Genomic DNA, 24,789 nt, shown 5'->3' with positions numbered 1-24,789 from the left:
AGAACAGAGGACTGACCATACATAGATTTGCCAATGAAAGACATCAGTGGCCTTGATGAAAGCTGCTTCAGGAGAGTGGTAGAGAGAAAGCCTAACAACCTGTTTGAAAAGAGAATGGGATGTAAGAGCAAATACAGACAACTCAGAAGGATTTCTAAAGAAAGGGTAAGCAAAGAAATGGGGCAAAAAAAAAGAACTACGAAATAGAACCAATGGATATTTTTTTGAGGAGGTGAATGATATAAAGGGATATGTAGTTGTGTAGTTAGCAAGCTTTATTTTTGACACAATTGCTAATAATGCAAACTAGGCTTCTATCTATCTAGTATCTATCTATCTATCTAAACCATGACACACTGTTAACTTATTAAATGGAAAGTCAACCAAAATCTCCAGTTTTTTTGGATGACCTCAATCAGTGTTTTTTTTAACTCAAGTAGCTTTCACATTTATTACTGATCAATGAAGTTAAATTATTTCTTCCCAATAATGTACTCTGTTGGGATGGTCTTTGAATCCAATATTTTGCATCTGTGATACTGAGACTTACTTCATTGCCATGCACATTGCATTAATGTGAATATTTTGGATATGTTTTTTACCTTGCTATGAAACCACTTTTTGAAGTCCTACAATGTTCAAAGAACATTTGCCAAATAATTAGTATTATAAGTCTTTCCATCAGTGCAAATGAAGCCAGATATGTTTCTGTATGTGCTGAGAAACCATGATGAAACTATTGGCATTTGCAGAAGCCTTGAACTACCCGCGATCATGATGTTGTATCCTTATTCATTCTGAGTAGTAATTCTAGATTGACCTTTGACTTATTCCATGTATTCAGGCCTCTTACAAATGCATTTCTTTTTGCCATTAACATTTAGAATCACAAAGTTTTAGAGATTGAAAAAACTTGACTTTTTATGTCCATACTACTCAAAGCAATTTACACATTCAATGCAATACCTATTAAAGTACCAATGGCTTATTTCACATAGAACAAACACTTGAAAAATTTATATGGAACCATAAACGACCCTGAATAGCTATTGCAATTTTGAGAAAGAAGAGTAAAGTAGGAAGGATCACAATACCCGACACTGAACTATACTACAAGGCCACTGTAATCAAAACAGCCTGGTACTGGCATAAAAACAGGCATGTGGACCAATGGAACAGAACAGAGAGCCCAGAAATAAATCCAAGTCTCTACAGTCAATTAATGTTTGACAAAGGAGGCAGCAACATAAAATGGAATAAAGATAGCCTCTTCAACAAATGGTGTTGGGAGAACTGGACAACTACATGCAAAAAAATGAAACTCAAGCACCAATTTACACCTTATACAAAAATAAATTCAAAGTGGATTTTAATATAAAAGATTTAAATATAAACTGTGACACCATTAACATCCTAGAGGAGAACATAGATAGGAAAATCTCAGATATTTCACACAGAAACTTTTTTACTGACATGTCCCCTAGAGCAAGGGACATAAAGGAAAGAATAAACAAATGGCACTTCATCAAAATAAAAAGCTTCTGCACAGCTAAAGAAAACAGTATCAAAATTAAAAGAGAACCAACTGTATGGGAAAACATATTTGCCAATGATACCTCAGACAAGGGTTTAATCTCCAAAATATATGAAGAACTTACATGACTCCACTCTAAGAAGACAAGCAACCTAATTAAAAAATGGGCAAAGGACTTGAACAGACACTTCTCCAAGGAGGACATACAGAAGATTCAGACATATGAAACGATGTTCAATATCACTAGCTATCAGAGAGATGCAAATTAAAACCACAATGAGATACCACTTCACACCAGTCAGAATGGCCATCACAAACAAAGCAACAAACAACAAGTGTTGGAGAGGTTGTGGAGAAAAGGGGTCCCTAGTGAACTGTTGGTGGGACTGCAGACTGGTACAACCATTATGGAAAGCAGTATGGAACTTCCTCAGAAAACTCAAAATGGATCTGCCTTTTGACCCAGCAGTTCCACTGCTGGGACTCTATCCTAAGAACACTAAAACACCAATACAAAAGAACCTTTGCACCCCGATGTTCATAGCAGCACAATTTACAATAGCTAGATGCTGGAAGCAACCTAGATGCCCATCAGTAAATGAATGGATGAAAAAAATATGGTACATTTACACAATGGAATTCTATGCAGCAGAAAGAAAGAAGGAGCTCCTACCCTTTGCAACAGCGTGGATGGAGCTGAAAAGCATTATGCTAAGCAAAATAAGCCAGGCAGTGAAAGACAAATACCATATGATCTCACCATTAACAGGAACCTAAACAACAAAACAAAGAAACAAGCAAAATATAACCAAAGACCCTGAAATGGAGAACAGTCTGACAGTGACCAGAGGGGAGAGAAGAGGGAATTTCAGGGGAGAATGGGAAGGGTTTACAGGAACAAATTTAAAGGACACATGGACAAAAACTAGGGGGAGGGGGGTAAAGGGAGGGAAGTGGGGAGGGTTGGGTGGGTGGGCTGGAATAGGAGTAAAAGGGAGAAAACTACTTGAACAATGATTAAAATTTTTTTAAAAAAGAAAAAACTTGATTTTTTGCCCTCAAAATCAGTTCTTTACATAAGACCACTTAAACATAATAGACAAAATTATTTTAGAAATACTTGACTGGATAAAATTGAAATCTAGAAATTTGCTAGATGCAGTTAAAATTCTTATGTGCTCAATAGGAACATAGCACTGTTCTATTAGGAACTATTCAGTTAGCAGCTTAATCATCAACAGCTGCTACAAGAAAAGTTTTAGGTTATGCCTTCAAAGGTGTATTTTATAAAAGCAGAATTGTCAAAGTAGTATTAGTTTATTTACTGAGGGTTTCTTAGAAATAAAAGAACAACAGGAAAGGAGAGGAAAAACTAAAACACAAGTGATTGCCAAAACAAACAAACAATCAAACAAACAAACAGAGTTCCCAATTTCCTAAAGAATTCTGCCTCCAATTCATAGAACTCTCCTTTTAGGAAGCCTGTACAAAGGGCAGACCCCAGTGGGTCACATTTATTTTTTGTTTTCTATCTAGTCCACCTTTCCCCCCGCTTTTCCTTATTCAGGTACCTTGAGTTTTCTACTGCCTCCTCCTCTGTCATCTTCCCTCTCTCTATCCCAATGAAAACCTACTCAAGTGAAGAACTATATATTAGTCATTCACATTTTAGTATAAATTTTTAAATATTTTTCTTCTCCAAGATATCTATATTTAAGCTGTTAATAGTTATTATGGAAAGATGTTTATTAGTTCTATTAATAGAATTTTAGACAGAATTATTCTAGAATTAGAATCCCCTCCAAAAGCTTATTCTTTTGCTAGAGCAAATGGTGTTTGGTTAATCTTCTCTAAAGGTGTTTTGCTTAGGCTTCTGGAGTCATGATAACAATTAGTATACTTGCTGTAAATTCACTTATCAAGAGAGAGTTAAAAAGAAACTCAGATTTAAGGAACTTCCCCAGGAAATGTTGCCAGGAGAGAATGTAAAGAAAGATACAAAGATCCTTAGGAAGCATATCCTTTCAAGTAGGATTTAAAAGTAAGAAAAGCAAAGAAGCTAAGAGCTGAAAGGAGCCTTGCAAATCACCATGCTCAATAGCCTCATTTTATTAACAACAAAAATAAGGCTAGAGAGGGTGAACACTTGCTCACGGACATATGACTGTTAGTGGTAGAAATTAGACCAGCACTCGGATCTCCATATTGGTTTGAGTTCATTCATTCATTCATTCATTCATTCATCAAACACTCATGGAAGGTCTCCTGGATCCCAGGCTCTCTCTGCAGTTTTAGGATACAGTCATGAATAAAGCAGACCTAGTTCCTGTGTGAGTGGCAATGTTGATCACTTTGTCACTGCTGTAGGTCAAGAGCTGTTCCCCAGATGATTGCACAAGAACCTGACTGACCTGCAGGACACGTCAGGGAGCAAACTTCCCTGATTAATTACAATCAGCAAAGTGCTTAGTGGGAGCATAGCAGGAGCTGACATAAGTACTTTCTCACCACAGATTTCAGGGGAATTTCAACTCACACATTTTTGACTCACTGGTCATTTAAATATTTATTGGCTATTAAGAAGATTGGATATCCAAGATTCTTCTATCATAGCTATGATTTGAAAAGTAAAGACCCTCACATTCTACCAATAAGTTAATAGAATCACAATAGACTCTTTTTTCTTTATTTTTAATTCAAACATGCCACATCATAGCCAGAACCAATTTGACCCTCCAGTTTTGCAAAGATTAATTGGAGTGCTATTATACAATAGCATATCTGGTAATAAATATGAAGGAAAAACTTTTCTCCTGTTGTAAGTGCCTAATTTCTGATACACAAACATTTCAAAATCTATATTTTGAGGCAAAGAGACTACATTTTCCTGAGCAACTCATAAATTGTTGAAATCAATTTTGCATGTTGTTTTACTTAATCAAACAACCAACCTCCCCTATCTCCTCCTCCCCTCCCCACCCCCGGCCCCAGCCTTACCTCAGAAGGAGCTGGGGTTTGGATTTAGAGAGGCTTAGATTCCAGCCCTGATGCTTTTTGGTATGTGATAAGCTACTAGCCAGTTTAAGTCTCAGTTTATTTGTAAATTGGGGACAATTGCACCTCCTCAAAGAATTGCGATGAGATTTACATGTGGGGTAGTATGAGGGCAGGGTGGGCTCACCCCCACACCTATGTGATGGTATTTAGGAAACATTAGTCCTTCTTTTCCCTTCTTCCTTTCTTTCAAACTGCTTATTTCTGTGTGGTTCCAGGGGTCTGCTCTGCAATCTCACTTTCATTTGCTTTCCCTGCCTTGACCTCACACAGCTCAAGGCCTTCGGCTCCCAGGAAGCCTGGCCTGGTCAGCCCAACCTACTCTTCAGCCTGCCAGCTTTGCACTCACTCTTCCCCCTCCTTAGATGGACGTTAATCTCTAAGAGTTTATGCCATATGTTATCATGAAAGCTGCATTCCAGTGGGGCCCTCTTCTAGGCACTTCTAGTAACTTACCCATAGTCTGTTAAGGGAGGGTAATACCTGCAAATGGCTATTGTATATTTATTACATAAAGGAAAATAAATATCAAGATGATACGTTCAATATAATTACATTTTGTGTTGTAAATACCTATCTAATCTATGTGTACATGCATAGAAAATTTTTTGGATTGATGAACACACAAAACAATGTTTACTTTTAATGAGTAAGATTAGAAGATAGTAAATAAATACAGGACTTTTATTTTTTTACTTAAGTGAACTGGTGTGCTATTTTAATTTTTAATAAAAATTATACAACAAAAATTACTTAAAATATAATGAAGAAAAAATGCATATTGAATTTTAAAGGACCTGGGATTAGATATTTGAGATATTTTCAAAACAGGTAACAGAATGGTGTACTCTCTCATTTTAATGATAAGATAATCTTGCTAATTATATTCAAGAAGAGATATGTTCTTTTAGATTATTTGATATAGCACAATCTAAACTCCTAGTTCAATTAAATTTGGAGGTGACCATTATCCTTACAGAACTAAGTCTTCCTGCCCAGTGGAACCTGTACTTGAGTTTGATTACAGATTATTCACAAACCAGAAAGCACACAAAGATTGGGCAATTGAAAGTATTTATTAGAAGACCACAAGTTCAAAATGAAAATAAGGCCTATTTATTGTAGATTCAGGTTCAACAAATTTATAGAGAGCACGAACTATGCATTGCGATTTGTGCTATGCATTTTTCCATATATTTTTCTTATATGGGTGTCAAAACAATCCGGTGGAAGAGGCTATGCTAGCCTCATTTACAGGTGAGAAAACTGAGGTTTGGTAGAGAGACTGAGAGTGACTTGGCCAGTAACTTGTTCAGCTAATGTTGATGAAACCAGGACAAAAACTGCTCCTTTGACTAACATTTGTGCTCTCTTCTTGGCATTACACCGCTGGGGAGGATATTCTGAGTCATCAGAATATCCAATAGCCATGAGTCATCATGGCTTCCCAGGAACACTCAGAGGAACCAAAAGGGCTCCTGAAATCAGCTAGCATGCTTTCCCCCCTGGGCTGTGCCAAATATCCTTTGTCTACAATCATTGTAACCATACTTACCAAATGCCTATACTGGCATTTATCTGCAGCAACTCCATAGCATTCCGCCCTCCCCCTGCCCCCACCACAGAAAACAAAATCATCCAATTATTACTGAAAGCTTTTTCCTGTGTCACAATTGCCAGTATAAAACTGGTTACTGACAACTTGGAGACAATGACACTTGCTGTGTCCTTTCTAGTAAGCTATTTGACTGAAATTCGAATTTCACTGTTTCTATTGCAGCTAAACAAAGTCTACATCTTGTTGTAAGTAACAGAACTTATTTATACTTAATATCCTTTGAAAAGTGGTGGCACTTCAGCAACTCAAACATAAAGTCTTGCCTAATTCTTCCAGATGAAGTGACACATCATCAGAATGCAGCATTGTTCATATTTAAATATTGGCCTACACCTATCTGTTCATTTCCGAAATTGTTTTGAGATCCACCAGGGGGAGATGAATCTATATATGTGTCTTGACCAGGCCTCTCAGTACTTGGAGGGCACCCACAGTAACCGAAGGCTCACCCAGGTACCGGATCCTGCATGACCTGTTTGTTTTCCACAGCTCCGTGATGAGTTTACAGTGAGTTATGCATGACTTTTCTCATTGCCAAGATTTTGGCCAGCATTTCTTGCCCGTCATTCTTCATTCTTGTATTTGCGTTTTGGGTGAGTCATTGCCATACTTGTCATCGAGGCTTCCTGGGATGAAACTCTGGATCTTTTTTTCTGTCATCCTAGACAATCCTATTGGGTGAGTCTACCTTTAATTATGTTGTTGTCAGCCAGGAGTCAAGATGTAAACTGTGTTTTCCTTTCCATAAAGCCTGGTCTATATGAAAGTCCTAACTCTGGAAAAATGGTTGATCAAATTTAGATGTGATCTTTAACTGCATCTCCATCTACCACCTCCAGCACATACACACTCCACGACTTATCCTAGGTTTATACCCTTGACCTAGGCCATACATAATGTTAAATAAGTCATTCCCTTTGTCCAGGTATGTGTTTCCTTCTCCATAAGATGAGGGAGCAGGTCTGTCAGAGGTGTACTTCCTGCCAGTGTCCCTTCTGTGCCCATGGAAGACATCACTGGTTGAACATCACACTCTTTCCTGATGAGCCTGGAAATGGCCACAAAATTCTAAGTGCAACATCCTTGATATAGACATAGATGAAACATCATTAAAGTAAGTTTTGGGAATACTTTTTCCTCAAAAAGTTTATCCAAGTTAAACCCTTAGAGGATATTTATGTTTCATATTTCAGATCACTAGAGAGGAATAGAGGGAGAACAAATGATTGGTACTCTTAGAAAGTTTCCCCAGTGGTCTGGACTTGTGCCATTTATTCTGGTGGGATTTGCAAAGAGGGTCAAATACTTGGAAGGTTTGGGGGGATTGAAAATATTTTTAGAAAACTGACGTGGAAGTCTTATATTTGAATGTTGGTTGGACTGAGGGTTTTTGCCTTGCTATTCTAATGAAAAGATGAGCATTAATGTTTGTGGAACCTTTTATTAATTTCATTAACAAATATTGTATTACTTACCAAGTACCATGTTTTCTTCTAAGCACATTTCAAATATTAATTCATTTAAACATCACAGTAACCTTATGATGTGGGTACTATAAATACCTTCATCTTCCAGATGATGAAACCAAGGCTCAGGCTGGTTAAACAACTTACCCACAATCACACAGCTGGTCAAGCATAGAGCTGGAATTTAAACCCATCATTCTACCCTTGACAAAGTTCTTAACAACTACTACTCTTCTCTCTCTTTAAGTTGTAGAAACACTATGATGCCTAATCCATCTTAGGCACATTTTTGAAAACACAAGATGTTCTCAACCAGTACTACCCATATCAGTGTAATAATCCTGCATGGATCAAATTACATAACACACGCAAAGGATCTTGCACACTGAATAAGTGTTTAATCCAAGTGCCTGCCTTCTGCTCTGCCTTTCCCTATTAAAAAATTGTAAATATGTGAATCCAGGAGAAATGTCAGAGTACATGTTCTTGGTACATAAAAAAAATTTAATATTTCATTCTGAAATAAATTTTTGTTAAACATGCCATTGTAGAAATCAAATAAATGAAAAAAAAATAAATACAACCAATGATGTAAAGAAGATGGAACACGAAGAAAAATAATTACTGATTAGGAAAATTTAGTGGGATGCTTTACATGTTCATTTATTCTGTGCTAATATTCTAAAGCCTCTGGTTCACTGCCTTTATAAGAGATGGGAGTTCTTACTCCTACCCACCCTCTCATAGTTCTCTCATCAAGAGACACTGTGATTTTTTAAAAATTTGACCTGACAAGATATTTATCAAGGGTTTCCTTACTTCAAAACACTGTACCATTCATCCCTTTCTTGAAAGGCAGCACTGAGGTTCTAAGAGTTCAGAGGGTCCTCCTGACAACTCGGGAAGAATTCCTCCTGAATTCATTCACTCAAATGCTGTGGAAGGTATTTAGTGGTTCACTCCGTAGATGGTATCATCCATTCATTGAGATTCTTTTGTAAGTGGTTCCACTGAACACCATACATCCTAATAAAGCTTATTCCAGCCAGAAAGAGTCAAGAGGGACTTACGGAGGAGGCTTGAAGAAGAGTGGAATTTTAAATGAGAAATGAACTGTGAAGGCATGAGATTATGCTGAACTGGGGAACTGGAATAGAGAGTGAAAAGAGGGGACAAGATTGAACATTTAAGGAGAGAAAGTTTGATTTTTATTCTGTATACACCATGATGTGTCTGACATGTCTATTTTGGTTGCAAGTGACACAAAAACCAATTCAAATTGGCTTAAATGGGGACCGCAGTGAAGGTCGGGGCACCATTGACTCACACAACTGACAAATCCACACCAGAACTTGCTTTGGGGCTTGCAGGATGCTCTAGGACTCCCTCTCTAAATAATGTGGTTGTGCCCTTTCTGTTGATCAAGTCTACTTTAGAGAAATTATGTTTTAGAGAAATCATCTTGGAGGCAGACTTGAGACTCAATTGGAGGTAGAAAATTGTAAGCTTAACTATCAAAAGGGCAACTACTGTTCTAGTTCAGGAAAGAAACAATGAGAGGCAGGATTCTGGCAGATGTCGGAGGTATGGGGAGGACATTTAGGAGGCCCACTCATTAAACATCAGGGCACTGAAGAGGAAAAACTCTAAAATAACTTTTAAGTTCTCGCTTCAGGTAACTGGATAAAATTTGGGCCTTTCATCTAAGAAAGAACATAAGAGATTTAGTGAGGAAAGGGGTAAACTTTATTTTTAATGACCTCTGAGACATTCAGGTGCAGATTTCTAGTAGGCATGTGGATATATTTATCTCAGAAAACCACTCTGAGCTGTAAATATAGATTTAGGGCTGATCAGAGCACAGGGGCCACAAAATAACAGCAGCATTTAAAGGTTTGGGAAGATGAGGGGAAAGAACTATAAAGAAAACCAAAAGGAAGGCAGGCAGAAGTACAAGAAGAACCAAGAGACAGTTTTCACAAAAAAAAAGGAAGGAAAAGAAGGAAAAGTGTGAAATTCTCGGTGAAATTAATTAAAATAAGAGATGAAAATGTTCATAAGACGTAACAAACAAACTAAAAAAACCACTATTAGGCCAATGGTGGAATCTCTGCTGTCAGCAATAGGATGTTGAAAAGAATCACAGACGCCAATTAAACCAAACACATCAACATATTTATTGGTCACCTGCTAAATTAAATGAAAGACACCTTACCAAGTCAATGGAGAAACAACAATAAAAATCATAAATAAGTTTAAAAAACATTAATTTAAATTTAATTCCAGTATTATAATAATTTGAAATGTGAACTCAATTTATTCAGAGAGGTTAAGTTCTCCAAATAGGAAAGGTGGTTTATATACCAAAGTGTGTAACCAAGATCAGAGGATTTTGCTTTAAAAAATCAATCATGTATGATTGTGCTCATCAAAATTACTCTTCATTATCTCCACTTAATCCCTACTAAGTATTGCAACTTTATCCTATTTCTGAAGTACTCTTGCCACTAGAACAACTTCCTACTCTTCCTGCCCAGTGGCCTGATATAGAGGAGGCTTCCCCTCAATAGCAGTTGCTGCTTAATGACTCTGGCCCCAGCGCTGTTGAAAGCACTTCTTCAGTTTCTCCCTCTATTCTTGTTTCCTTTGAATTAAGCATTCTAATGGCATCTATCTGAAAGATGGTCACTCCACCCGCTTGTCTGTCTTTTAGCTCCTGGACTCTCAGTGTTTCATCTTAATCTCTCTCGTAATGCAATATGAGTTTTGAATTTTACCGCAGACCTTCCCAGGTCTCTGGGAGGAAGTGAACAGTCTACTGTTGACAATGGCCTTGGAGCCCATAATTCCCATGACCTTGTAGGTAGGGGCTTACATTGTAGAATTGCACTATAAATATTTGAGCACACCTGTGATCCAACCCTGACTTCAGGGACTCCGCATCCATATCCATGGACATACTTTCACCAGGACTTTGTGGATGACAGACCTTCCCTAGATTCACAAACCTTTAATTATTCCCAATAGGAACATCTAGGCTAAAGCAAAAGTTTTTGTGGACTGCATGAACTAAAGTGGGACTCACCTCTTTTCATTTTACAATTTTGGCTGTGTAATCTCTCTTGCTGTAGTTTCCTTGCCTCCTGTCACCATTTTTCTTTCTTGTTTTTCTCCTAGAGAAGGAACATATAGAGTACAGTTGAAAGGCAAACAAATGAATTCTGAAATATCTGCTCTTTTCCATCCTCCCTGCCACCGTGCCCCTCCATTTGTGTGGACCATCAATGGCCAGTTGTTTCTGTGTAGTGCGTGTGTGTGATTGGCACTCCCTGCAATTACCCTTTCCACAGTGTCTGCCCCCGAGCAGTGCGGCTTCTTGGGTTACTGATGGCCTCACAACAAACCTGACTTTGTTCTTTTAACCATCTTCTCTCAATGCCATCTCATTAAAGTATATTGCCAGTGAAAGCAGCCCTGACAAATGTCTTTCTACTTGTAACCTGGCCTGAAATGGCCTAACTTTTCTTGTTAAGTAGGCGAAATATTCCAAAAATAATTTAAGAGAGAAACATGAAAATACCCATTCATGTTGTCACTTCTACAATACTTTTAAGAACATGTTAAACACAGACCACCAACCTTTTAAATTATTGTCTTGCTCCAATAACAAAATGAGCATGATTTCATTTTGTGTCCTCCAGTCTTAAGTATAAATTATGAGAGAAGACAAGGCCCAGGCACTGAGGGAAACGCTGGGTGACTGGAAAGTAGAAACAGGCAATAAGGACCCCAAATGTTGAGTTTCCCTTGTGGGAATCTTTGGGAATTAAAGCCTTTTCTGGAAATTCTTATTTAAACATGGCAAGATGTTCTCTGTGTAGATAGAAAGTTATCGATCAAAGGTTGATTAACATAAAAATAATTACACTACTTACACCTTCACATAGACTAAATTGTATCACTGGAGACAAGATGTAGCCCCCATCTCCTGCCACATGGTCCCTTCCGCAGCCCTGGATTTATTCTTTTGAAAATCAATAATGTTGCAGGAGCAGTGCGGAGGAGTGGAACTGGATTTTTCCAATTTGGAGCAGAATCCTGCCCCTAGTTATTGGTAGACAAAGAGCGTGTCTGCCAGATCCTTGAACTTCACATCTAGTTGTCCTATTGTATTCCTGCCTTCTGGAAGGGAAATAACTCCTTAAAAGGAGAAAATAGAAATATAATAAAGTTTTTTCATTTTAAAAAGGAGAAATTTAAGAAACAGCCTTCTTGTCCTAGATATCACCTACTGTACCCATGAACTCATTCATTTGTAAATATTTACTGAATACTTTCCAAGGAGATTATACAGTGAAGTGCCTAAAATTGTCCATTTAGGTCAAACCTCTTGGGCTCAAACTTTAGCTCTACCACTTTGTTGTTTTTTGACCTTAGGTAGCCAGGCTAAAAAACCACATTACTTAGCTTCCTTAGTTTCCCTGTGCCTCAGCTGCCCCATCTGTAAAACAGGATCAAGTGGTCAAGACAAAGTTTTGGGACACAGCAAGCACTCACTAACTGTTAGGATTATTATTTCCATGCATGACATTAAATTCTAAAAATTACAATAACACATTTCTGCCCTAAAGAAACCTTACATGTGCACCTATAATATATGGAAAAAATTCACATGCTTTAAATCTCCTGAAAAGGGCTGATGTGAAATGTGAAAAGGCTTAAAATTTAAAGGAAAGAATTAGCTAATATTAGTGTTTTATAAATAGATACATAAACTCTTTGAGCTTATGACTGACTAGACAGCCTATTTCATGGTTGTGCTATTATTTACATAGATCCTGTCTCATTCTTTTCAAAGGATTACAATCTGGCATCAGTTACTTCTACCCACCTGAATGTCTATGGATGCACATATGAGTTCCTCCAATTTGAACAATGAACAATAACGAAGCAATTTTGTAGACTTATGTCTCTTAACCCTGTATCCCTATAATGTATATGTTTCTAATGTTACATATATATAGAAACTGACACAGATAAAGGGAGGTGTTGGCTCAGACCAACATGACCTCATTTGCTAAAGCCTTAAGTGTCCACATCTTGATTGTGTAAAACATGTTTTTGTGCCAGTGTATGGAGACGCCCAGATGAACCCTCCACTGATACACAAATAAAATAAATGAAAGTGCAGGTAAAAGGTGTCATTGTATTTTCACATGAATGTGCCTGAATGAAGCTCAGAGAGACAAGTAACTGGTTATACACTCAGCAGCAGGGGCACTAGGATTCAAACCAAGAGCTCGCTAGTGTGAGGTCTCTGCTCTTTCCGGGATATTACGGGCCCTTTTCTTTTTGGTAACTTGTATTCTCACGGTTTTGGGAGGTTATGAATGTGATGGAAGTGGCTATGATAAAAAAGTCAATATTAACCAACCAAGTCTCTACATTAACAAATAGAAGTTTGCCTCTTCTAGTAGAAGATTAATCCAGACTGAAAGGATTTATCCGAGCAATGCTTTTGTTATACTTTTTTTTCATAAATAGAGACATGTGTGTCCCCAATTAAATCACTTACTGCATAAATTCAAACATGGATTATAAGGACTGTTTCATAAACTCAAAGGATTCAATTGCACCTATAAATATTAAGTGTTTACATTCTAGGTACTTAAAAAAGTTTACCTACATTTCAAATTAACAGTTAATCACAAATTCAGTGAGGAAAGGGAGGGTATACAAGATCTTTGAAGAGGTGGGAAAAACGTCTTTGAGCTCATCACAGTAAGTACCTGCAAGGTCCCACCAGAAGGCAGTCTGCATAGCAGCAAAGAACAGCCATTCTGGACCAGACAGGCCCAATTTGAACATAGGATGTAGAAGCTACTTAATCTTTATTAACCTGAGTTCTCTCATCAATGAAATGGGATGATAATACCTAGACAACTGAAAGAGTCAGATGATATTGCTTGTCTGGAACGTGGCAGTCACTTTTAAATGTTGTTTGCCTATGGTTCCTGCCATTCCACTGGTCTCAATTTTTTCAACAGACTGCCTTCAGTATGTACTATTTTCTCAAACATTAGGCCTGATTTCTCACTGAGAAAGAGACAAGTAAGGTCATTTTTATTTTATCTCTCCTAATTCATCTCTGTCTCAGCTTTGCCTGTGTGGCCTGGCACACTTGCCTCACCTCTCCATGACCAGAGGAAGTCACAACATGGCTTTCTGCTGCTCACTCAAATTGTCAACATCCAGATGCGAAACACTCATCTATTTATAATCAGGACCCCTGGCTCCATGAGAGAAAGCATGTCTGTGGGCCTCCTCCGCTCTTCCAGATCATTCCAGGTGGCTTGAATTTGGGGAAGCAGGGGGAGGGGTGCTGTGAGATGTGAGGATAGTTATTGCTCCCACTTTGAAATGGCTACAGAGCAGAATGGTAACAAAAATCAAAATCACAAACACTAATGAGGCTCCCTGGTTGGTGCCAGTTCTATTCCAGTCGCCACCCTCCATAGGCCCAGAAGAGAGTGAAGGATGATAGGTTTGGTGGAATCCTTGGGGCACATTCAAAGAGTTTGAAGTTTTGTTTGAAAGTCTGTTTGCAGACAGTAAAAATGGATTAAATTGCCTCTCCAACACAAAGAAATGCCAGGTCTCAGTAGAGGTAAGACACCAGAGACTTAAAGTGCTACTAGAAGCAAAATAATGAAAAGCATCCAAAATGATGGACCATCTTTGCAGCCAACACTATGTACCTTAAGCTTAAGAGTATCTACACTATTTGTGATGAACAGAACCAAAGATTTAATGCATTTAATATGTTTTTTCTCCTAGAAAGGAAATGGGTTTATTTAAGGACCATGGTATATATTATACAATCCTTTTTTTAAAAACACAACAGAAAGTTATCCTCTTTGTTGTATTGCCCATTGCTACTCCCTCCTCTACAACATAGATTATTACATTTTTAACTAATAGAAGTGATGTGTGTGTCAAACTATATTTACAAAATGCCATTGGAATCCAAAAACTAAATGAATAAAGATGTGACTTTTTCATCTCTTAAATTGTAACATTTCAAATCATTTTAAGAGGTTAAGTGATTTTTTATTACTTTTATGCATATTGAAAGCACCAGACTGTATACTTAAGGGAAAATGGGGGGATGGGGGAAACTGCACAGTGGCTGTACCAAGATCATGTTCATAATAACATAACAAGGTATATTTGGTAAGTTATCCAAGCTTTAAAGCACTAACATTTTCAACTAATAGCACCTACTAAAAACACTGAGAAAGATCAATTATGTGAGTACTTTATTTCTCCCTCAAATGACCTAACTCATCATTAATTTGACACATGTAGATTAGTAGCTCTTTCCAAGAAATGAAATTAATATTTAATTTTAGTAGCTCTTTGAAATTAATATTTTCAAAACTTAGTAAGTCAACATATGTAACATGCATTGAATATAGCTTTTGTTATATATTTTTAAAATTTTTTGCCTCTCTTTGTGTGTTCCTATGTGTGTGTGCACCTGTGTGAATGAGTTTTCGGGTAGTCTTCTCCATGATGGACATTGTGCTGGGCATGAGAGGAGAGGACATGGCAGAGTCCCCATCCTTGGGCACTAACTTAGAGCTGTTCCTAACACCACTGTGGCCCGTGCACATGTGGGAGGAGCATCATGAGCCACCAGCTTTGGTGAGAGCACATGCTGGAAAGATAAGAGAAAACTTTATGGAGAATAAGCACTTAAATTGAACTCTGAAGGAATATTAGGAATGTTTCAATTAAAAGAATATTTTGAGAATGTTTTTTATCATAAAATATATCACATTTTTTTCAGTTGATATGCTTTATTTTTTAGGGCAGTTTTACATTTATGGAAAATTAAGAAGATGGTACAGAGTTTCCATATAGCTCTGCCCTCCCCCCATATGGTTTTCCTTATTATTAGCATCTTGAATTAATATGGATCATTTGTTATAATTTATTAACCAATATTGATGCATTATTATTATTATTAGTCCATGGTTTACATTAGGGTTCTCTGTGTTGTAAGAGTTCTATGGATTTTGACACAAGTATAGTGTGATGTGTTCATCATTGTAATATCATACAAAATAGCTTCAATGTCCTAAAATTCTCCTGTGTTCCACCTATTCATACCTCTCTCCCTTTCCCTAAACCCCTGGCAACCACTGATCTGTTTACTGACTCAATAGTTTTGACTTTTCCAGAACATCATATGGCTGGAATCATAGTGTGTGGTGTCTTTGTGTTGGCTTCTTTCACTTAACAACAGGCATTTGAGCTTCCTCCATGTCTTTTCATGGCTTGTTAGCATGTTCTTTTTTTTTTTACCATATAGAATAAAGTACTTTTCATAATCCCAGAGATGGACACTGTGAACAATTTGGTTTATTTCTTTCTAAGTGTTTTAATATATAGATATAGGTAGACAGACATATGCATCTCAAATGATCATACAGTCTATGCTATTAAGAAGTTCCATCTATTAATAATTTATCAAGAATATTATATTGTTAAATTCCATTTTATAAAATTACTTCTAAAGGCTAAAATTCATTCCATTTCTGAATGTATCATCATTTCACTAAGTCCCCATTTGGTGATATTCAGATTGCTGAAAATTTTCTGCTATTGTATATAATACTATTCTTTACATCAAATATTTATTCTCACACATATGTCTTTAAAGATATATATGTGAGGAAAAAATTCTAGAATTATAACTATGGTATCACATAGTATATAAAATGTTCACACTTTTGATAGTGATGACCTATCTTTACTCCAGAAAGTCTATAACAATCTCTACTGCCCTAGGTGACTAGAAACTGCCCATGTCCCCGTACCTCCTGAAAACTGGGTGACATCCTTTCAAACAATGTTTCAATTAAAAGAATATTTGACATGGGCTTATTGGGTGGTTAGGAGGTTAGGGGAAGGGAGATGGCATCTGGCAATGAAGCTAGCATGAACAAAAACATGAAGGTGGATAAGCATAATCATGTTCAGACAATCGAATATTCCAGTGAGTAGAGGTACAGGGAAGCCTTATGAAGAAGCAGTAGAAGCTGAGGCAGGAGAGGCAGTTAATAGCCAGATTATGGAGGTCCTTGAATGCTCAACCAGCGGGTTAAATATCTTGGGTAGACCAAAGGGAAGCCACAAGGCTTCTGAGTAGGGTGATGAACAAAGCCATGCTCTTGTAAGGTTGTCTTGGTGGCAGTATAAGAGTAAATTGAAGTAGGATGATAAAGAATTCTGAGAACCTGTTTAGAGATATTAAAGTAGTTGAGGATAAAGATGAAAATTGATTTTTAAGGGGAGAACAATGAAGATGAAGAGGGAAGGATGAACTGAGGACTAGGTGGCAAGCGATGTTCTGGAATTTCATGGGCCCCTTTGCACTTTCTGCTCCCAACAACTTTCTCTGAGGCACTTCTGCATCCCTAGCTAACAGAACGTTCCAACACAGGGGGTGCTGCTGTAATGCAGGGGCTCTGAAGACCCAAAACAAAAACAAATTTACTTTCCATTGTGGAATTTCAGGCAATGTGACAAATCAGGGAGGACACCTTTAGGCAAAAACCTTTAGTAGGCATTTGAGATGTGTAGTAATTTTTTTTGAGCCAATTGAGAATCCTTCCACGCTCATAATCTCACCAACAAATTGCTCTCAGTTTGAATTTAATTTTATGAGAAGCCATATATAGTTGTAAAGTCAAAATCATATTTAGTAATGCAGTCAATAAAAGTGACTATTTAAAAGGACACAATTTACCTGACATTGAGACTGTGGTCAAATTCTGGGATGGTAAATTACCATGATCATACCAGGTCCCTCCTACAGACACTTATAGCCAGTCACAGATTTGCGAACAGAGGATGAGAGAAGATAGTTCAAGGGGAAGGAGCAGAGGAAAGTGACAGGTTTTGAAGGAGCTCATGAGTCATCCACTTTGAATGTCCAGCCTCAGCTGTAATAGTGACTGGAACCCAGGGGATATGTTCAAGTTGCCTACCTGTTTGGGAATTCCTCTGCACCTTCATAATGGTTAAAATTGTAAGAATTCCTAAAATTTTCTTAAAACCAAATTGCAGTTTATGTCAGATGGTTTTACTAAGAAAAAACCACACTGTGAGCACTATGTTTGCACTATATTTTTTGAACTGACACATAAATTTAGTTTTGAGCTTAGAATAAATGACTTGCCTTTTAACAAGGTTGTTTTTGTGTTCCCTCACCAGTATGTGTGTGCATCTCCATGTGATTCCTTCTTCCCCCTTTTCTGTCTTCTCTTATATAAGATCTTACTGCTGTCTTCAGCATGATCACACTTCGACAGTCAAAAAAATGATATATTTCAGGTGTTTGAGATGAAGGAGGTTGCGTGAGTTTAACCTTCCTTGGTATCCTTGTGAGCTTTCTGTATTTAATACTTGTTTTATCTGAAGCCTGTGGAGGTTCTAAACTATTAGAAGACACACTTTCTGAGAACTACCTTTCTAGTAGCGTGAAGATATATCATTGATGTTGGGCAACAAAGTTATTCTCTGTAATCCTCTTGATGTTGTAAATGAAAAAGAAGACGAAGCCAGCACCATCTGAACTTTGGGCAAACCATTTGCTCAAAAGGATCATCAAAGGACCAAGCCCTGCCAAAATAATGTGTTTTTTTTTAAATCCAGCAGAAAAGAAAACATTGAGAGCACACACAAAAATGAAATTGGTGCAAATTAACTCCATTGTGATTGGAGAGCAATACAAAACAAACTCCCACCACAGCCTCGAAAGGGAAGCCGTACAAGACAGACATTGAAGTGTAGCCTCACAGTAGCCATCTTTTAACAGCTTTTTTTCTTCCATGTTTTAGCCTAAAAAAAAAAGAAAGAAAGAAAAAGGGGGGAAAAGAAGAAAAGAAAGGAAGAGGAAAAAGAGGAAAGAAAGAAAAACCTACTCATTGTTATGCCCTCCATTCATCTCACACTCAAAGACATTCACTATGCATTAATTACCACCTTCTTCAATGCTCTGGGAGCTCCCAAACACAGCCTGTTTTCAAAGAGGCACACTTCCATGCCTCTGGTATTTATATGCAGAGCCTGCTGAAATTTTCATCCCAAGACTTTGAGATCCCTCCTTAATTTTTGCATACTGTAATTGTTCACAAGAAAAAAAGACAAAAGAATGATTTCATGCTTCCAGGACAGTTGTTTGCATCTCTTTCATTTTTCTTTCCAGCTGTGACTGGCAGCAGTAGGTTCTTTAGCAGGTGTCCTGCCTGCCCTATGATAATTTTTAACTTTCCTTTCCTTTTTTTCTGTCTGTCACATCTATAGAGATCTTTTTTTTTCTCTTACCCTTGTTGCCTGGTACTATTTTTTCTCACCTTTTTATATCAATCTGATATCTGGATATTTCCTTAATAGGTCACTCTCCTTAAGAGCCATTCAGGAAGAAGGAAAAAGACTGACTCAAGAGTTCAATAACTCATGTAGACACATTTTACCTTTATAGTAATTGGATCTCTGATACCCACTTCCTTTCATTCCTATGGGTCTGATCACCCTGTTCGTGGGGAATTAATGCATAGTGGGCAAAAAGAAAATCTGCTCGTGTCAATCTTTAGTAGAACACTTTGGTTTTTTAAAGCACTATTTAAACAACAGAAAATTGATCAACTTGATTTGCAAGTAAACTTTAATAATTAAACCTTAATTAGGAAACATATTTGTAAGTCAATTCAAATATTCAAGCAAATGTGTGATGTTCCAGCTTATTCAGGCTAAACAACAGATCTTAATATTTTAAGCAGACAAAAAGAAAAAAAGAATTAATAAATTGTATACACCTATAAGAATCCAAAGGGGTCAGAAAAATTGTAAACAATAATAATAGTAATAACAACAACAACCACAACAGCAACATAGAATGCTAGACTTAGAAGAAGATTATTTCAGCTTTTGTTTTTAATCATTGAGGAAAAGTGAAGGCTAGAAAGATTGTGACTTGTGCAAAGTCACCCAGGACTAATGAAAGATAGATTCTTGCCCTATGATGCCAATCACAACATATTTTTCCTTGACATACCTGCTGATGCACCCAGAAAAGCTTTGCAGTCTTTTGGGGGCATCTTCAGCTGCACAGACACAGTGCATAGCATGTCTTACCCCTTCCTGGCACCATCAGGGGACCATGATTCCCAGTGTCCTGAGGATACCATCAAGTTTCCCTATCATGCCTTACATTGTCTGAAGTACAGTAGATGCTTTAGAAATGACTGCTGCTATTATTGCTACTATTACTTTTGTTATCAGTGCAGGTCACCTTCTGGTACTGTTTTTACTGAAAATAGCATTTTCCTTTGTGCATGTAAGCAGGTTCTATTTTGAAAGTCATCTGCCATACATATATATATATGTGTGTGTGTGTGTGTGTGTGTGTGTGTGCGCGCGCGCGCGCATGTGTATATACACACACAAAGTCCCTCAGAGGTAAGGCTTGCTTGAGTATGGTTGGTAGGGCAAATGAATGTCTTGCATGAGATAGACAGCAATTTGAACATTTCAGCTAAAATGTCATATAATGTGCTTGAGTGTGATGTTGTTATGTTACAGAATCACATGTTTATGATTTGTAATAATAAGGGGTATTATTTGTGCCACACCCTGTGTGTGTGTATATTTATATATGTATAATATATATTATATATATTATATATATATAAAACAGATCACATGTATTGACAATAGTATCTATTTCACTACCATAACCAAGATCTCTAATAGGTAGAGCACATTGGAAAATACAAATTATAACAATAGGAGCTCAGAGTTGCAAGGATCTCATTAGATATCTAGTTCAATTACCCTCCCATTAATAGAACTCCCCTTATCCTTACATTAATTTTTCTTGCACTAAATAGTACAATGTGTCACAAAACAGACCCAACAACAGTTTTTTGTAAGAAAATAAATCCTATTAATAATATCCACTGATTGTGAAGTGCTTATTTGGTCAAGCACTGCATAACAGGTGTTTTATAGAATTATTTCTAATGTGTACAGAAACCTTGCAAGTTTAACAATCATGTTAACATCATTTTAGTATATGACTAAACAGAACCTCTGATGAATGTATCACCAAATGTGTAGGAGTGAAGGTTTCAGCCCAGGCCTGTCCAACTCCAAAGTCCAAGTTCATTTCCCCTCACATTTAATATCTAAGTTCTTCAACCAGGAGACAATGGCTCGAAAATTCTATTTATCCTTTTCCTTTTTTCCCTCTATGACTTATTTTTGTGGGTTCTGTACTATTCATCAAAGGCCATTTGCAACCTTTGAATTGATATACTAATCTTTCAACTTGAAGGATGATCAGTTCTTGAACCACTTTATAGACTCAAGGAACCTAAGCTTCAAACTAGAAATGAAATAAACTTCTTGACTTGGTTCAGGTGAAATGGCACTTGACATATATAGTAGCCTGGAAAGAAATAATTTTAGTTTCATTATGTTAACACTCACATGAGACCCAATGCTAAGAGATACCTGCACTCAGGTCCTGGCTCTGCAGATCTCCATGAAGCCTTGGCCAAGTAACAGCTTCTCTGTGCCTCATTTCCGCGCCAGTCAGAGGGAGTGATTAGTCCCTCCCTTGCCTTCCTAATAGAGTGGGTTGGGTGCTGGGTAAGGCAATGTGATCCTGCACATAAACATGGTTTGTAAACTGAAATGCATAATATAAAATTTCATAATTCATAATGTTTCATGTACAAAACCTCTATGGCTTAGAAGGATTTTTAATTAAATATTTGAAAAATGTATTATCTTAGAGTAATAAGAAAGTAAAAATTCCTTTGCTCTGAAGGGGCACTAAAACACTACGATCATCGTTTGGCTTCTTGAAAGGAGAAATCTAAAGGCAATGTGTGTCTTATTTTTTTTGTTCATTTGTTTTTAAAAGTAACTGTTAATTATTAAAAATAAGGAGGGAAAAAATCACCCAAAGCAATAATGACTGTTTGAAATGTGATTACCTTCTTTGGTTTCTAGACACTTAAGACTTTTTTTTAATTATGGGAAAGTAACTAATAAACTATAAAAGGTAGAGCAAACATTAGAATCATAGACTCCTAGCACTGAATAAAGACTTTTAGAGGTAATTTGGTCTGGCTCCCCCATTTGACTCCTAATGAAACCTAGAGTCTGAGAGAGAAAGTGATTGCCCAAGTTCACCCAGTTCATGAACTTGGAGCAGGAATTCAAACACAACTCCTTCTAATTCAAAACCCAGCTCCCTTTCTGCTGCACCACAGGCCTTTGTTCCTACCGTCAAGGACACCTGGAGGGTTCACAGTTTACTTTGTTAAGACTGTAAACTCCTAGTAAAAATGTTTGTCTTCAATTTCACACACTCTTCAGGGTATCACGCTGTCCCAGAAGCCCCAAGGCAGTGAAGGCCAGACTACAGACAAGCGTGTGTGTGTGTGTGTGTGTGTGTGTGTGTGTGTGTGTGTGTGTGTGTTGGGGTGGGGTGTAGGGGGATGGCCCTGAGAAGCAGTACATGAAGGAGTTCTAAGAAAAACTGAAAGCAAAATGATTTCTCTATCTGCTGTTAAGATCTTTCTTTAACAACATCTCCATCTCCTAATCAAAACAATAAAATGACTAGTGCTTAAGACAAAAAAACACAAATAGTGCACCCATTGGTGTGCAGCTCCTTACCCTTCAGGAGCACTGATTTCCATAAGGAACCCCTTTTGATGATAATATTCCCAACTGCATGATTAGACCATCCGATTATCACTGCTGCTCAGGCATTGACATGACTGCACAGAACATATCACTTTTATTGTCCCTGAGCTTATGCTTTAAGAAAGAATATATTATCCATATCTGTGAGTATGTTAAAATTGTAAAAAAACAAAGCAAAGCAAAACCAAAACAAAAAAATTTTTCAGGGAAGTTTTCAAGGAAGACAGGAGGACATATTAAATATAGAATTTTTAATTAGCAGCCACTATTGGTAGCCAAAAAGCAAACACATACTTTACATTACACTCAAAACTGTTTCTCTGCATATCTTAACATTAAAATCAAATAGACTATAAGCCTCTTTTCCAATGCTCCTATCTTCATCATTTTTTACTTCTTTTTTTTTCATTTTAGCATTTGTTGACCCTATATGAAAAGCTTATTTTGTGTACAATTGGCAGGAAATGTTTTTTTCTTGAACATAGTAAGTCTGTTATTACCTGTAGCTATCTTCTGTGACAGATACTTGTATAGACATTAATTGGTGATTATGATGGTCATTTTGGGCTACTAGACAGGGAAAGAGTCCTCTGTCAACTGTTGTTTACTCTCTAAAATATGTTCTTACTTCCTCTTCAGAAGAGAATTTTATTCATCAAAGATCATTGGGCTCTTGAGGTAAGCATAACCAATCATTAATGTCAGCCTTCTATAACAATATTAGTTTTTAACATTGTGTCTTTCAGGTAACTAAGAATGCTAAATAAGGCAATTTTCCCTGGTGTACTTAAATTTACAAAGTGCTAATAAATTGCAATCTTATTGTAGTTTATAAAACCATTAAGCAAAATGATTCTCACAGAGACAATGGGAGTTCAGCCTAAACACCCAATAAAATGATATCCAGGGCATATTTAAATATTAATATTAAATAAAGAAATACTCTATCCTTAGAGTCCTCTACCTCATGTCAAAGTATCCCACCCTTCCTGCCACTTTTACCATTCTCACAAAACAATTATCTGTGATTCTGGGAAATATGAATTTTAGTAATAAAATAAAAACATTATACTAACTATTGATTCTTAAGAACTGTCAGAAAAGATTTCATACTATTGGAGATGCTTTAATCTTCTAAATGGGATGGTTGGTTCACATGTTTTATAGGTTTCATAACATTTGTATGTTATCTATGTCCTTCTGTATGTTTTCATAATTAAAAAATATAAAATGGTAACATAAAAGACATTAGAAAATTATCTATGGACAGATTTTTATGACCAAAAGTTATTTAAAATATTGCCTAAATGTTTTGTACTTTAGATTGTATGTTTCAGAACTCTAAGTAAGCTCTAATAGTTACCATCTATCAAACACCTACTCTGTGTGACACAATGCTAGGCACTGCACGCGCAGCAGAGCCCCGCAAGCTCCCAAGGTCAATGTTTCCAACTCCATGTTACAGAATCAGAGATGTCAAAGAGCTTGTTCAGAATCACAGGAAGTAAACATTAAAGCCACATTTTAAATCCAAGTCTACTTTCTTGCTTAAATACAAATGAAAGCAGTTAATATAATACATTCTGTTTGTGTGTCCAAAGAAGTATGGCAAGTGCACTTAAAATCTACTTACAAGTTTATGATTTTTAACATAAAAAAAGGAAGAGAAGTAATTTTATTTTTAGCTCTTCTTCATTTCTACCTTTTTCACAGTCTTTGAGAGCAGAGACCATTTTAACTTATATGGTAGCACCAAGCACATAATTAGGATTGTCATAACTGGACTTTATTGTGCATTGTAAATTATGAACCCCAAAACATTGCAACACTACTCCTTAAGGTCTTACTAAAATTCAAACATAATTTAGAATGTTGAAGGGTAAATGAACTAACAAAAATATAATTTCCCAGTGTTCAAGGGGTTCATAGTAGAAACATGAGTACTCCCTTTGGTTATGAATCCTTAATATCTCCCTTACCCACCCACTGCAGGACGATCAAGCTGCTAGATCTTCAGGAGGCTCTTCAGTGACACCCAAGAGTAACGTTTTTGGGTCACATTTATGACCATGGCATAGTAAGATGATGAATTTAATCAAATATTTAATTTGAGCAATTTGGACTTCTCAGCTATCTCTTGATCAGCACAGACTGTACACTCAGTCCTGTGACAGCTTTTTCCTCGAAATGTGAATTCACCCCAACCCCTGTCACAATTACCCTTTTGAGGGGAGTGGACAAAAGTGGCTGACATGACCTTTTAACCTCTCAGGCACTTCCATACCTGAGGCGTTTTACCCAGAAATGTGCAGCCAACTCTGTTT

General features: G+C 37.0%; 1 long non-coding RNA gene across 1 annotated transcript in view; it reads right to left on the bottom strand.

The window, feature by feature from the left end:
* Nucleotides 1–7,162: 7,162 nt before the first annotated feature.
* LOC123826788 overlaps nt 7,163–24,789 on the bottom strand; it is a 31,654-nt gene continuing 14,027 nt past the window's right edge. The window contains exons 2-3 of the long non-coding RNA XR_006787129.1: nt 10,758–10,845; nt 7,163–7,254 (exon numbers count right to left, since the gene is read on the bottom strand). This is a non-coding gene — a long non-coding RNA (uncharacterized LOC123826788). The remainder of the gene's footprint in view (nt 7,255–10,757; nt 10,846–24,789) is intronic.

The sequence above is a fragment of the Phyllostomus hastatus genome, unplaced genomic scaffold (assembly GCF_019186645.2).
Source record: "Phyllostomus hastatus isolate PE091 unplaced genomic scaffold, TTU_PhHast_1.1 phas_contig_86, whole genome shotgun sequence".
Taxonomy (NCBI): domain Eukaryota; kingdom Metazoa; phylum Chordata; class Mammalia; order Chiroptera; family Phyllostomidae; genus Phyllostomus; species Phyllostomus hastatus.
Note: the sequence above shows the minus strand (reverse complement) of the source record. Positions and strands in the feature narration are given on the sequence as shown.